At 42.6% G+C, this 13,143-nt stretch overlaps 1 long non-coding RNA gene across 1 annotated transcript; it reads right to left on the bottom strand.

Annotated features, from left to right (window-relative positions):
- Positions 1 to 1,727: 1,727 nt before the first annotated feature.
- LOC131184161 (uncharacterized) lies at positions 1,728 to 13,084 on the bottom strand. Its single transcript, XR_009151931.1, has 3 exons — positions 13,048 to 13,084; positions 4,032 to 4,103; positions 1,728 to 1,795 (listed from the first exon to the last, which is right to left on the bottom strand). It is a non-coding gene; the product is annotated as an uncharacterized LOC131184161 (long non-coding RNA).
- Between the last annotated feature and the right edge of the window lie 59 nt (positions 13,085 to 13,143).

Raw genomic sequence — 13,143 nt, 5'->3', positions numbered from 1 at the left:
AGAGTTGGCACTTTTATATACAAAAATGAGCAGAAAAGCAACAGTGATTCGTGCCCCCTCTTCCTCACCAGCAGGATCTCAAAGAACAATACCAGCATTACTTATACAGGAAAAGGAAAGGAAAGGAAAGGGAAAGGGACTCTTCTCTGCAGCTTATTTTGCAGGGGATAGAAGAGATCAAGCAAAAGATGGAAAAAAACAGATGAAAAAGTAGAAGATATCCAACAGAAGTTGAAAAATTATGAGGACAGACTTCAGAAAGTAGAGGAAAGAGAAGAACAAAGAGATCAAAAAATTCAAAACTTCAACAGTAGATTGGAAGTGATAGGAAAAAAAAAGTGATAGATTAAAAAAGAACTGTGTTTAACACACAGAATCATCTATTGCAATGTCCTTCCTGTTAAAGACTACTTCAGCTTCAATCACAATAATACAAGAGCAAACAATAGATTCAAACTTAATGTTAATTAATAATCTTGATTGCAGAAAATATGATTTTTGTAACAGAGTTGTTAACGCTTGGAACACACTGCCTGACTCTGTGGTTTCTTCTCAAACTCCCAAAAGCTTTAACCAAAAACTGTCTACTATTGACCTCACCCCATTCCTAAAAGGACTATAAGGGGCATGCATAAGAGCACAAAAAATGCCTACTGTTCCTGTCCTAATGTTTCCTTTCATTATATCAAATTAATACAATGATTACATACTTTTGCTCATATATATGCTTATATGATATTTTGCTGATTTATGTTGATGTTTGTGACAAAATAAAAAAAAAAGAAAAGGAGCAAGGTGGAGCCTCAGATGCTTTTGATTGTTCCAGAAGCAGAATCCTGAATCTGAATTGTAAGCCTCCCAGAGTCCCCTTATAGGGGTGCTGGGCAGCATAAAATGTTAATAAATAGCACTTAGCACTAGCAGTTAGACATATACTGCTTCACAGTGCTTTATAGCCCTCTCTAAGCAGTTTACAGAGCCAGCCAAAGGCCCCCAACAATTTTGGTCCTCATTTTACTGACTTTGGAAGGATAGAAGGCTGAGTCAACCTTGAGCCTGGTGAGATTTGAACCTCCAAATTGCAGGCAGCAGAGGTAGCCTTCAGTACTGCACTCTAATCACTGCACCACTGTGGCTCCTAAAGTATATAGTATAATAAATGAAATATAATAAATGAAGTATAATATAATATATTAAATAATTTTAAAATCAAAACTTCACCAGACCAAGTCATGTGATTAAAAAGGGACTGCAACTCCCGGTCCCCACCTCCTAAAAAAAAAACATTTTCTGGCTGGGAGTTGAATGCCCAGCACATCTGGCGAAGAATCCAGAAATAAAAGCATGGGGAGACAGACCAGGGTGTGCTCAAAACACAGAAGGTGTTTATTAGCACCTGGGAATTTGGAGAGAAGGAGGAGGAGGAGAAAAAGAAGAAGAGGAGGTGGTGGTGGAAGAAGAAGAAAAGGAGAAGGAGAGGAAAAGGAAGAAGAGGAGGTGGGAGAAGAAGGAAAGAAGGGAGGAGGAGGAGAAGAGGAAGAGGAGGACGAGGAGAGAGAGAGAGAGAGAGAGAGAGAGAGAGAGAGCGAGCGAGCAGGTGATCCAGAGATAGAAAGATTCTGTATCTGCCTGTGTGACACCCAGCCACATTGGGAAAGAAAGCAATTTCGTTTTTTCTCTCAAACCAGATCTCAATATCTGCAAGAGAAATTTGCAGGGTCACCTACCACGAATCCTTTCACTTTGGAGCAGAGATTCTTCCTCCTCCTTCCCTTCCTGCTTTCTCACTGCAGCCCTGCAAACAAGGAGGAGAAAAGGATCATCAGCTATTTTTTACTTTCCGGAAAGACTGAATGGATGAAGTCACTTCCTCGGATCATTTAACGCACTGCTTTCTTCGCAATTGTAATTCAAGTTTCTGTGCCACAGAAACTGACCTTTGATTGTCCGGCTCTTTATCTTGCCTCATAAAGTGTGTTTGCTCTGCTTCCTGCATTTGCTATAAACCATCAGGCAACCGAGCCCCTGGTTTTGCATTTCAACACGAAACACGTCACTGTGGGGAGGAGTGACTTAGAGAAACACCCAGATTTCCCTTCCTGAGCAGCAAAAGGCTTTCTCACACCCTTCCTTCACACGGCGTGAAGGTCACATTTCAGATTTATTCCTTGGGTTCTAATCTAATTTATCTCCAAAAATCTCCCAAAAAGGAGAACACAAGGAGTGTACCTTACCATCTATTGATATTAGTCAAATTAAAATACAAAGAGAACATTAATCACAGAATAGAATAGAATAGAATAGAATAAAATGGAATAGAATAGAATAGAATAGAATAGAATAGAATAGAATAGAATAGAATAGAATAGAATTGAATTGAATTTTTTATTGGCCAAGTGTGATTGGACACACAAGGAATTTGTCTTGGTGCATATGCTCTCAGTGTACATAAAAGAAAAGATACCTTCATCAAGGTACAACATTTACAACACAAATGATGGTCAATATATCAATATAAATCATAAGGATTACCAGCAACAAAGTTACAGTCATACAGTCATAAGTGGAAAGAGATTGGTGATGGGAACGATGAGAAGATTAATAGTAGTGCAGATTTAGTAAATAGTTTGACAGTGTTGAGGGAATTATTTGTTTAGCAGAGTGATGGCCTTCGGGAAAAAACTGTTCTTGTGTCTAGTTGTTCTGTTGTGCAGTGCTCTATAGCATCGTTTTGAGGGTAGGAGTTGAAACAGTTTATGTCCAGGATGTGAGGGATCTGTAAATATTTTCACGGCCCTCTTCTTGATTCGTGCAGTATACAGGTCCTCAATGGAAGGCAGGTTGGTAGCAATTATTTTTTCTGCAGTTCTAATTATCCTCTGAAGTCTGTGTCTTTCTTGTTGGGTTGCAGAACCGAACCAGACAGTTATAGAGGTGCAAATGACAGACTCAATAATTCCTCTGTAGAACTGAATCAGCAGCTCCTTGGGCAGTTTGAGCTTACTGAGTTGGCGCAGAAAGAACATTCTTTGTTGTCCTTTTTTGATGATGTTTTTGATGTTAGCTGTCCATTTTAGATCTTGCAATATGATAGAACCTAGAAATTTAAAGGTTTCTACTGTTGATACTGTGTTGTCTAGTATTGTGAGAGGTGGAAGTATGGAAGGGTTTCTCCTAAAGTCTACCACCATTTCTACGGTTTTGAGTGTGTTTAGTTCCAGATTGTTTCGGTCGCACCACAAGGCTAGTCGTTTGACCTCTCGTCTATATGCGAATTTGTCATTGTCTGGAATGAGACCAATCACTGTTGTGTCATCTGCGAACTTCAGTAGTTTAACAGATGGATCGTTGGAAAGAGGGCTATAAAGCACTGTGAAGTGGTATATAGGTCTAAGTGCTATTGCTATTGCTATTGCCCTTCCTTCCTTCCTTCCTTCCTTCCTTCCTTCCTTCCTTCCTTCCTTCCATCCATCCATCCATCCATCCATCCATCCATGATGCACAGTGGTTAGAATGCAGTATTGCTGGCAAACTCTGCCCACTGTCAGCTGTTCGATCCAGTTCTAGGTTGACTCAGCCTTCCATCCTTCCGAGGTCAGTAAAATGAGGACCCAGATTGTTGGGGGCAGTGTGCTGACTCTGTAAACCACTTAAAGAGGGCAGGAAAGCACTGAGAAGTCTAATATAAGTCTAGATACTATTGCTATACCATGAAAAATGAAAACATTGTACAGGTAATTCTTGACTTACAACAGCACTTTAAAAAGTGACTTATGACCATTTTTCATGCTTATGACCATTGCAGCATCTCCACAGTCACATAATTTAAACTTGAATGCTTGATAACTGATTCACATTTATGACGGTTGCAGTGTCCCTGAGTCATGTGATCCCTTTTTGCGACCGTCTGACAAGCAAAGGCAATGGGGAAGCCAGATGTTCCTCACTTAACAACTGCAGGGATTTCCTTAACAAATGTGGCAAGAAAAGTCGTAAAACAGACTTAACAAATTTCTCACTTAACAACATACATTTTGGGGCTCAATTGTAGTCGTGAGGACTACCTGTATAAACCAGGTAGCAGGGAAGCAGTCACTCCTAATCTGAAATGAATAAAAACAGAATTAAAAACCAAAATCCAAAGACATCATTGTAGGGAGAGGTGCTGTTCTCATGGGCAGCTCAGCCTAGCCAAAAGATGAATGAGGAAAAGAAAGAAAATCCAATTTAAAAATTCAATCCAAGCCTTTGACAGGTGATCTGGGGCTATCCACAGCTTTCTTTCTCTGGATCTCAAGGACAAAAACAGGATTTTAATCCTTCTCTGAAAGCCAACAGGGCCAGAGCCAACCATCCAGGTAGTTCCCAACTATTTGTGGTAGTCCACAAGTAAAATTCTTTATTGGCCAAGCGTGACGCACGAGGAATTTGTCTTCGGTGCATAAGCTCTCAGTGTACATAAAATATACATTCATCAAGAATCATAATATGCAATACTTAGTGACAGTCGTAAGATATTAAATAAGCAATCAAAATCATACTAGGAAACAAGATAAAAAGGTAAAGGTAAAGGTTCCCCTCGTACATACATGCTAGTCGTTGCTGACTCTAGGGGGTGGTACTCATCTCCGTTTCAAAGCTGAAGAGCCAGCATTGTCTGAAGACGTCTCTGTGGTCATGTGGCCGGCATGACTCAATGCCAAAGGCGCACAGAACGCTGTTACCTTCCCACCAAGGTGGTCCCTATTTTTTCTACTTGCAATTTTTACATGCTTTCGAAACTGCTAGGTTGGCAGACGCTGGGACAAGTAACAGGAGGTCACTCCATTACACGGCAGCACTAGGGATTCGAACCGCTGAGCTGCCGACCTTTCGATCAACAAGCTCAATGTCCTAGCCCCTGAGCCACCGCATCCCTGGAAACTAGATAACACAATATAAATTGTAAAGATATAAAGCAACAAGGTTATAGTCCAGTGTTGTCAAACCTTTTCCACACCAAGTGCCACCCAGTGTGCGCATGTGCACCAGCCAGCTGGTTGTCGCGTACGCATGCGCACCAGAAATCAGAAGACCAGATTATTGGTGCACATGTACTCACCAGAAACCGGAAGAGCAGAAACCCAGCACATGCATGCACCCTTCTTCCAGTTGCTGCTCTTCCAGTTTCTGCCGCTCCCGCACTCATAAAAGACCATCTGGCTGGCATGCTGGAACCCATAAGAGCAACAGGCCATGGCTCTGTGTGCCACTTCCATGTGCCATAGGTTCACCATCACGATTATAGTCATAAGGAGAAAGGAGAAAGGGCAATAGGAAGGATGAGAAGAATAACAGTTTCTTTCTTCTCCATCCTCCTTCCTAACAGAAGAAAACAGTAATACAGTTTTACTAAATAGTTGTGGGAATTAGTTGTTTAGCAGAGTGATGGCATGCGGAAAAAAACTGTCCTTATGTCTAGTCGTTCTGGTGTGCAGTGCCCTATAGCGGCATTTTGAGGGTAAAAGTTGAACCAATAACAACAACAACAACAACAACAACAACAACAACGAGTTGGAAGGGACCTTAGAGGTCTTCTAGTCCAACCCCCTGCACAGGCAGGAAACTCTACACCATTTCAGACAAATGGTTATTCAACATTTTCTTAAAAATTTCCAGTGTTGGAGCATTTACAACTTCTGCAGGCAAGTTGTTCCACTTATTGATTGTTCTAACTGTCAGGAAATTTCTCGTTAGTTCTAAGTTGCTTCTCTCCTTGATTAGTTTCCACCCGTTGCTTCTTGTTCTACCCTCAGGTGCTTTGGAGAATAGTTTGACTCCCTCTTCTTTGTGGCAGCCCCTGAGATATTGGAACACTGCTATCATGTCTCCCCTAGTCCTTCTTTTCATTAAACTAGGCATACCGAGTGTTCTGTCTCCGTCCTCACTTTGGAGTAACAAGCTGGCCTACAGCCAGTGGTTACACGGCTCCTATCAGTCCTGCCCGAGAAAACGCAGCTGCCTGCCAAAAGGTTCAAACAGATTAAGACTTCAGCTCACTTCGACACGGTTCAGTTAATTTGCTTCCCGTAGAAGTGAGAGCAGTCCCAAAGCTCCTTATATATCCTGTGGGGTGGGGCTCCTGCCCCACCCTTCCTTTTGATGACGCCGCCTCTCTAATCTTCTGAAGCGCGGGTCGGTCCAGGCTTGATTAATATGGTTATCAGCTGCATCTGTAGACGTAGCCTGAGGAAGGGAGGAATCAGGGGATCAACACCGAGTTCTTGTAACCGTTCTTCATATGTTTTAGCCTCCAGTCCCCTAATCATCTTTGTTGCTCTTCTCTGCACTCTTCTGCACTCTTTCTAGAGTCTCAACATCTTTTTTACATTTTTTTTATGATACATGTTTTTTTAAAACATTGTTTTACATCAAAACAATTTATGTCCAGGATGTGAGGGGTTTGTAGATATTTTCTCAGCCCTCTTTTTCAGCAAGGAGGTTGTTAAGTAAGTTGCGCCTGAATTTACAACCTTTTTTTTGCCACCATCATTAAGCAGATTGCTGCAGTTGTTAAGTGAATCATGCCGCTGTTAAGTGAATCCAGATTCCACCGATGACTTTGCTTGTTAGAAGCCAGTGGGGAAGTTGGCAAATGGCAATCATGTGACCTTCAATCCCTGCCATTTGCCAAGCGCCTGAATTCTGATCACATGACTATGGGGAATGATACAATAGTCATAAGTGTGAGGACTGGCCATGTCACTTTGTTTTTCAAAACTCCAAAAGTTTGCTAAATGAATGGTTATAAATTGAGGGATACCTGTAAGTGTACCAGGAGTGGGGGTGGGTTGGAAGCAGGCAGCAAGGTGCAACCAAAAAATATCATCTTAATTTAACAACCCCATAATTCCTTGAAGGGTGGAGTCTGGGCAACTGAATGGAGCGTTTTAATGGCCGGATGCCGTTCCTGTAGCCAATGAGGAGTTTTGTTCAGCAGATATATTCTTATTGTTCCCAGAGAGAGAAATATCTGACTCTACCTAGGATCGAACTCCTGATTGTGAGGTGAGAGCTCCACATCTAGGCCACCACACCACTTCACACAACCAAAAAATACTATATTTTTCGGAGCATAAGGTGCACTTCCACCTCCCCCGCAAAAAAGTGGGTGGAAAAGGTTGGTGTATCTTATATACCAAATACAGCCATTTTTGGCCTCCCGAAACCCCACTCCACACTCATTTTTGCCAAAAACGGGCCTGTTTTTCAAAAACACAGGACATGCAGAGGGTTTGGGAGGCCTGCAGAGTGCTCCTGGGGGCTGGGGAGAGCAAAAACTTTTGCTTTCTTGTTTACCTCTTCGAAATCTTGGTGCATCTTATAAACCGGTGTGTCTTATAGTCCAAAACGTGGGGGGTTTCGGAGGCAAAAAACCCTCTGTGCACCCCGTTTATGCAAAAATGAGCCTGTTTTTGCCTCCCAAACCCCCCACACATTGTGTTTTTGCCCTCCCCAGTCTTTGCACAGCCCATTTTTGTGAAAAATGGATCCATTTTTCTCAAAAACGGGATGCACAGAGGGTTTGGGAGACCTGCCAAAGTGCTCCTGGGGGCCAGGAAGGGCAAAAACCGGATTTGCAGAGGCCAAAAACTATTTTTTTTCTTGTTTTCCTCTTCGAAATCCTGATGTGTCTTATACTCCAATGTGTCTTATAGTCCAAAAAATACAGTATATACCTCCTAAAATATGGTATATAGTACTAACACTAGGAAGGAATACAAGGTTGCCCAGCCTATTATACGAGATGTGGAGTGAGCCAATACTGCCGGCGAGACCTTGGCTCTCCAAATAATACACTCCTATTTCATAGAGGGCTTTATAAGTTGTTTTATGATCCTCGGCAATTATAATGCATCAGTTCCTGTTACGCCCCAAAGTTTACGACAGGAGGCAAAAGTAAATTATAACAAATATAAAATGATTGCCAGCGCAGAAACCCTCATAAAATCAAAAGGTATTTTTGTCAATTTTCTGAGACAAAAAAAGGGAGGGGACTTCAGATACTCAAAAGGTTTTTGCCTAGTACAACTGCACAATTTTGAGGAACTGGAAAAAAAAGTCTTTATATCAGGCCAGTTAGCTTTGGCCGTTAAGAACAACATCTAAAATCCTGACTCAAATGTCAGAAAAACTAGCATAATTTTCACAGTTTCAGTCACAAATTAACTTCCGTGGACCTTACTTCATACTTAAGTAGTCATGCATAAGTACACTAACGTACTTATCGTCCCTGTCATTGTATTTTTATTCTCCTGTTCTTGTTCTCGTTTTTTTGTTTGACAAATTCCAATAAATAATAAAATCCATAAGGAGGCATATCAGAGGATGGAAGGATGTTCCAAAACAAAAAGAAAAACAGCCATGCAACATGTAATCTATACATGTAATGTATGATTTACTGCCCCCAGTGGCTGATCTCAGTACTGAAGGCTCCAAGGGCAAAATACAGGCAAAATACAAACCATTCATTGAATGACTGTTTAAAGTCATAATGCCATCGGAAAAAAAAGTCTATGACCATTTTTCACACTTACAGCCATTTCTAGATTGAACGCTCAACTATCTGCATCTACAGTATACTCTGGGAACTATTAGGGAGGGGCTGCCCTCCCTGTCTTTCTCCCACATGTGATATCTGGGCTTACTCTACTAGAATACATCTCCCCCTCCTGGGGATTTCCCTCCCCCCATTCCACTCCATAACAGGCAAGGAGAGGGGAAGTGCTTTGCAGACTTGTAAAATTGTGTCACTGGAACCTTACAATAAAAGTAGCGTTTGTACTCAGAATTCTGGGTTCCTGCCTGAGGGAGCTGATAGGTTCATTATCATTATATCATCATAATGACAAGTGGTGGGATTCAGCCAGTTTGCACCACTTCAGGAGAACCGGTTGTTAACTTTTTGAGCAGTTTGGTAAACTGGTTGTTGGAAGAAATCATTAGGGCAGAGAACTGGTTGTTAAATTACTTGAATCCCACCACTGATAATGACCATAACTGTCCTCTTCTTTGACTGGGCATGCACTAGCCAGTTGTAAAGGTTTCAAACTGCTAGGTTGGCAGAAGCTGGGACAAGTAACGGAAGCTCACCCCGTTACGCGACACTAGGGATTCGAACTGCTGAACTGCCAATTTTCTGATCGACAAGCTCAGCGTCTTAGCCACTGAGCCACTGCAGTAAATCCTAGATGCAGTAATTACAATACAGATCTTATTTATAAAGCTTGTGGTACCTATGTCAGCCACCAGGGTATGTCTTATAGGTTCAAAACATTGCACTATTTTCTCCAATGGGGCTGCAATACCCCACCCAGCCATCCAGGGCAGAATATTCTATCTATACCAGGAGTGTCAAACTCAAGGCCTGGGGCCTGGATCCAACCTACGGGATGCTTAGATCTGGGCCTGCGAGCTGTCCTGAAAACAGTAAAGGACCGGCCCATGGCGCCTCTGCCAGCTAAAATGGACCTCAGAAGGCCATGGGCAGCCCTCCTGAGCTTCGTTTTTGGTGGCAGAGGGTTGCAGGAGGCTGTCGCAGCCGAAAATGGAGCTCAGGAGCCTGTTTTCGCTGGCAGAGTGCTCGTGCCACCACAGGCACCCCAACACGAGTGATGTCGAACTGGCCACAGACCCCGAGACATGTCCCCAAGCCTGATGCAGACCTCAATGAAATTTGAGTTTAACACCCCTAATCTACAATACATTAAACCCCACTTCCTTATTTTTCAGATGGAAAGCTGAGCCACCCTTGAACCCTGTCAGGATCAAACTCCAGGCTGTGGGCAGAGTCAGCCTGCGATATTTCATCCTAACCACTGTGCCACCAGGGCTACAAAACAGTACACACTAAAACTACAGCCAGCGTTCTTCTGAAGCCCTTTCTTTCTTGTTTATTTATTTATTTATTATTTCAATTTCTATACTGCCCTTCTCCCGAAGGACTCAGGGCAGTTTACAGCCAACTAAGAACAACAAATATAAACATTAAATACCCAGGTCAGCCACCAGGGCAGTGAATCTTATAGAATCAATATATTGCTCTAGGTTAGACCCCAGTACTCTGGTAAGACAGTGGGGCAGAATATACTATACAGTATCGATACTGTACATTGTCTTATTTTAGTTAGGGATCATACAATAACCAGGTCAGCATATGCTGTCTGTCCAATATATTGCTCTATCCCACCGACACCCCCCACCCCCATTAACCCTCTCGAATGGAATTCTCATCAATAGGAGTTAAATTTACTGCAGTAGTGAGGCCACATTTGAAATACTGCATCCAGTTCTCATTGCCCCAATATGAGAAAGACACAGAGACCCTAGAAAGTGTGCAGAGAAGAGCAACAAAGACGATCTGGGGTCTGGAGGCTAAATCATACAATAGCAATAGCACTTAGACGTATATATCACTTCAAAGTGCTTTACAGCCCTCTCTAAGCAATTTACAAAATCAGCATATTGTGCCTAACAATTTGTGTCCTCATTTTACCCACCTCAGAAGGATAGAAAGCTGAGTCAACGTTGAACTGATCAGGATCAAACTGTTGTCAGTGGGCAGAATTAGCCTGCAATACTGCATTCTAATCACTGCGCCACTACAGCCCTCCCTCTCTCCCTTCCTTCCCACTTAGTACTACCACTTATTATACCACTTCACAGTGCTTTGCTACCATTGCTACATTGCTACCAACTTGCCTTCCATTGAGGACCTGTATACTGCACGAATCAAGAAGAGAGCCGTGAAAATATTTGCAGATCCCTCGCATCCTGGACATAAACTGTTTCAACTCCTACCCTCAAAACGACGCTATAGAGCACTGCACACCAGAACAACTAGACACAAGAACAGTTTTTTCCCGAAGGCCATCACTCTGCTAAACAAATAATTCCCTCAACACTGTCAGACTATTTACTGAATCTGCACTACTATTAATCGTTTCATAGTTCCCATCACCAATCTCTTTCCACTTACGACTGTATGACTATAACTTGTTGCTGGCAATCCTTATGATTTATATTGATATATTGATCATCAATTGTGTTGTAAATGTTGTACCTTGATGAACGTATCTTTTCTTTTATGTACACTGAGAGCATATGCACCAAGACAAATTCCTTGTGTGTCCAATCACACTTGGCCAATAAAATTCTATTCTATTCTATTCTATTCTATTCTTTGCAGCCCTTTCTAAGCAGTTTACAGAGTCATCATATTCCGCCCAACAATCTAAGTCCTCATTTTACCCACCTCAGAAGGATGGAAAGCTGAGTGAACCTTGAACCGGTCAGGATCAAACTGCTGGCAGTTGGCAGAGTTAGCGTGCAATATTACATTCTAACCATTGTGCTACCACGGCTCTGAATGAACGTTCCCAATAAATGATTACCTTGATGAACCTTGATGAACGTATCTTTTCTTTTATGTACACTGAGAGCATATGCACCAAGACAAATTCCTTGTGTGTCCAATCACACTTGGCCAATAAAATTCTATTCTATTCTATTCTATTAGGGAACCTCGTATGTCTGTTGAAGAGAAGGACCAGGAGGGACATGATAACAGTCTTCTTGTACTGGAGGGGCAGTCACAGAGAAGGGCTCCCGAAGGCAGGACAAGAAGTAACAGATGGAAGTTTATCTAGGAGAGATCCAACCTAGAACTAAGGAAAAAATTCCTGACACTGAGAATCAATCAGTGGAACGGCTTGCCACCAGAAGTTGTGGGTGCTACCACACGGGAGGTTTTTAAGAACAGATTGGACAGAGTCTCCTGCCTGAGCAGGGGGGTTGGACTAGAAGACCTCCAAGGTCCCTTCCAATTCTGTTCATTAACAAGTGGGGACGGCTTGCCTCAGGGGTGAAATCCAGCGGGTTCTGACAGGTTCTGGAGAACCAGTAACAGAAATGTTGAGCAGTTTGGAGAACTGGCTGGCCTCAGAGTGGGGTGGGAATGGAGATTTTGTAATATTCTTACGCAAGGAGTGGGGCGGGAATGGGGATTTTGCAATCTCCTTCCCCTACCACACTCACCAAGCCACGCCCATCACACCACACCACATGGCCCACCAAGCCATGCCCACAGAACCGGTAGTAAAACAATTTGGATTTCAACAGTGGTTTGCCTTTGGGGTGGGGTTGTTCATCACTGGAGTTTTTGCAGAAGAGATTGGGCACCATTTGTCCGGGATGGTATATAAGGTCTTCTGCTTGAGCATAGGGTTGGGCTAGAAGACCTCCAAAGTTCATGATTCTAGTCCACATATCTAAAAGGTTAGGAAACTCGCGGGGGGGGGGGGGGGAGTTGTCCTGTCAAAGACTACTTCAGCTTTAATTGCAATAATACAAGGGCAACCAATAGATTTAAACTTAATGTAAACCGCTTTAATCTAGATTGCAGAAAATATGACTTCTGCAACAGAATCATCAGTGCTTGGAATACTTTACCTGACTCTGTGGTCTCTTCCCATAATCCTAAAAGCTTCAACCAAAAACTTTCTACTATTAACCTCACCCCATTCCTAAGAGGACCATAAGGGGCGTGCATAAGCGCACAAACGTGCCTACCGTTCCTGTCCTATTGTTTTTCTTTTCTTCTTCCTATATATGTTTATATGTGTATATACTATATAATCTTTTTGTATGATGTTGTGACAAAATAAATAAATAAATAAATACAGATTGCTTCCTTGTCAGGACTGGACGCTGCCTCCTGAATGACAGCAGGAAAGGGAGAGATACGTGCCTAGCTCTATTTTGCACCGCCCCACCTAGTTGGCCTCTGTATGACACGGTCCCCTGGTGTTCAATCTTGGCAACTTTAATTCTGGGAGTTGAAGTCCTCCAGGCTTAAAGTTGCCAAGGTTGGAGACCCTGCCCTGGATTATGACAATGAGCAAGGCTTTTGCGCAGACAAGGGTCGGGCACGCTCTGGGCATGCTCAGAGGCACTCTTTTCTTTGCCCCTCTATTTTTCTTCCCTTCCCAAATCACCCCACCTACCTACCTAACAGCAGAAAAAAAAAAGCCAAGGGAGAATTTCTTGCACTTCTCCGGCAGGCAACACTTCCTGGATCGCTTCCTAATAAGGTATCGAAAATGA

The sequence above is a fragment of the Ahaetulla prasina genome, chromosome 12 (assembly GCF_028640845.1).
Source record: "Ahaetulla prasina isolate Xishuangbanna chromosome 12, ASM2864084v1, whole genome shotgun sequence".
NCBI classification, from domain to species: Eukaryota; Metazoa; Chordata; class Lepidosauria; order Squamata; family Colubridae; genus Ahaetulla; species Ahaetulla prasina.
This window is presented reverse-complemented; position numbering and strand designations above follow the sequence as displayed.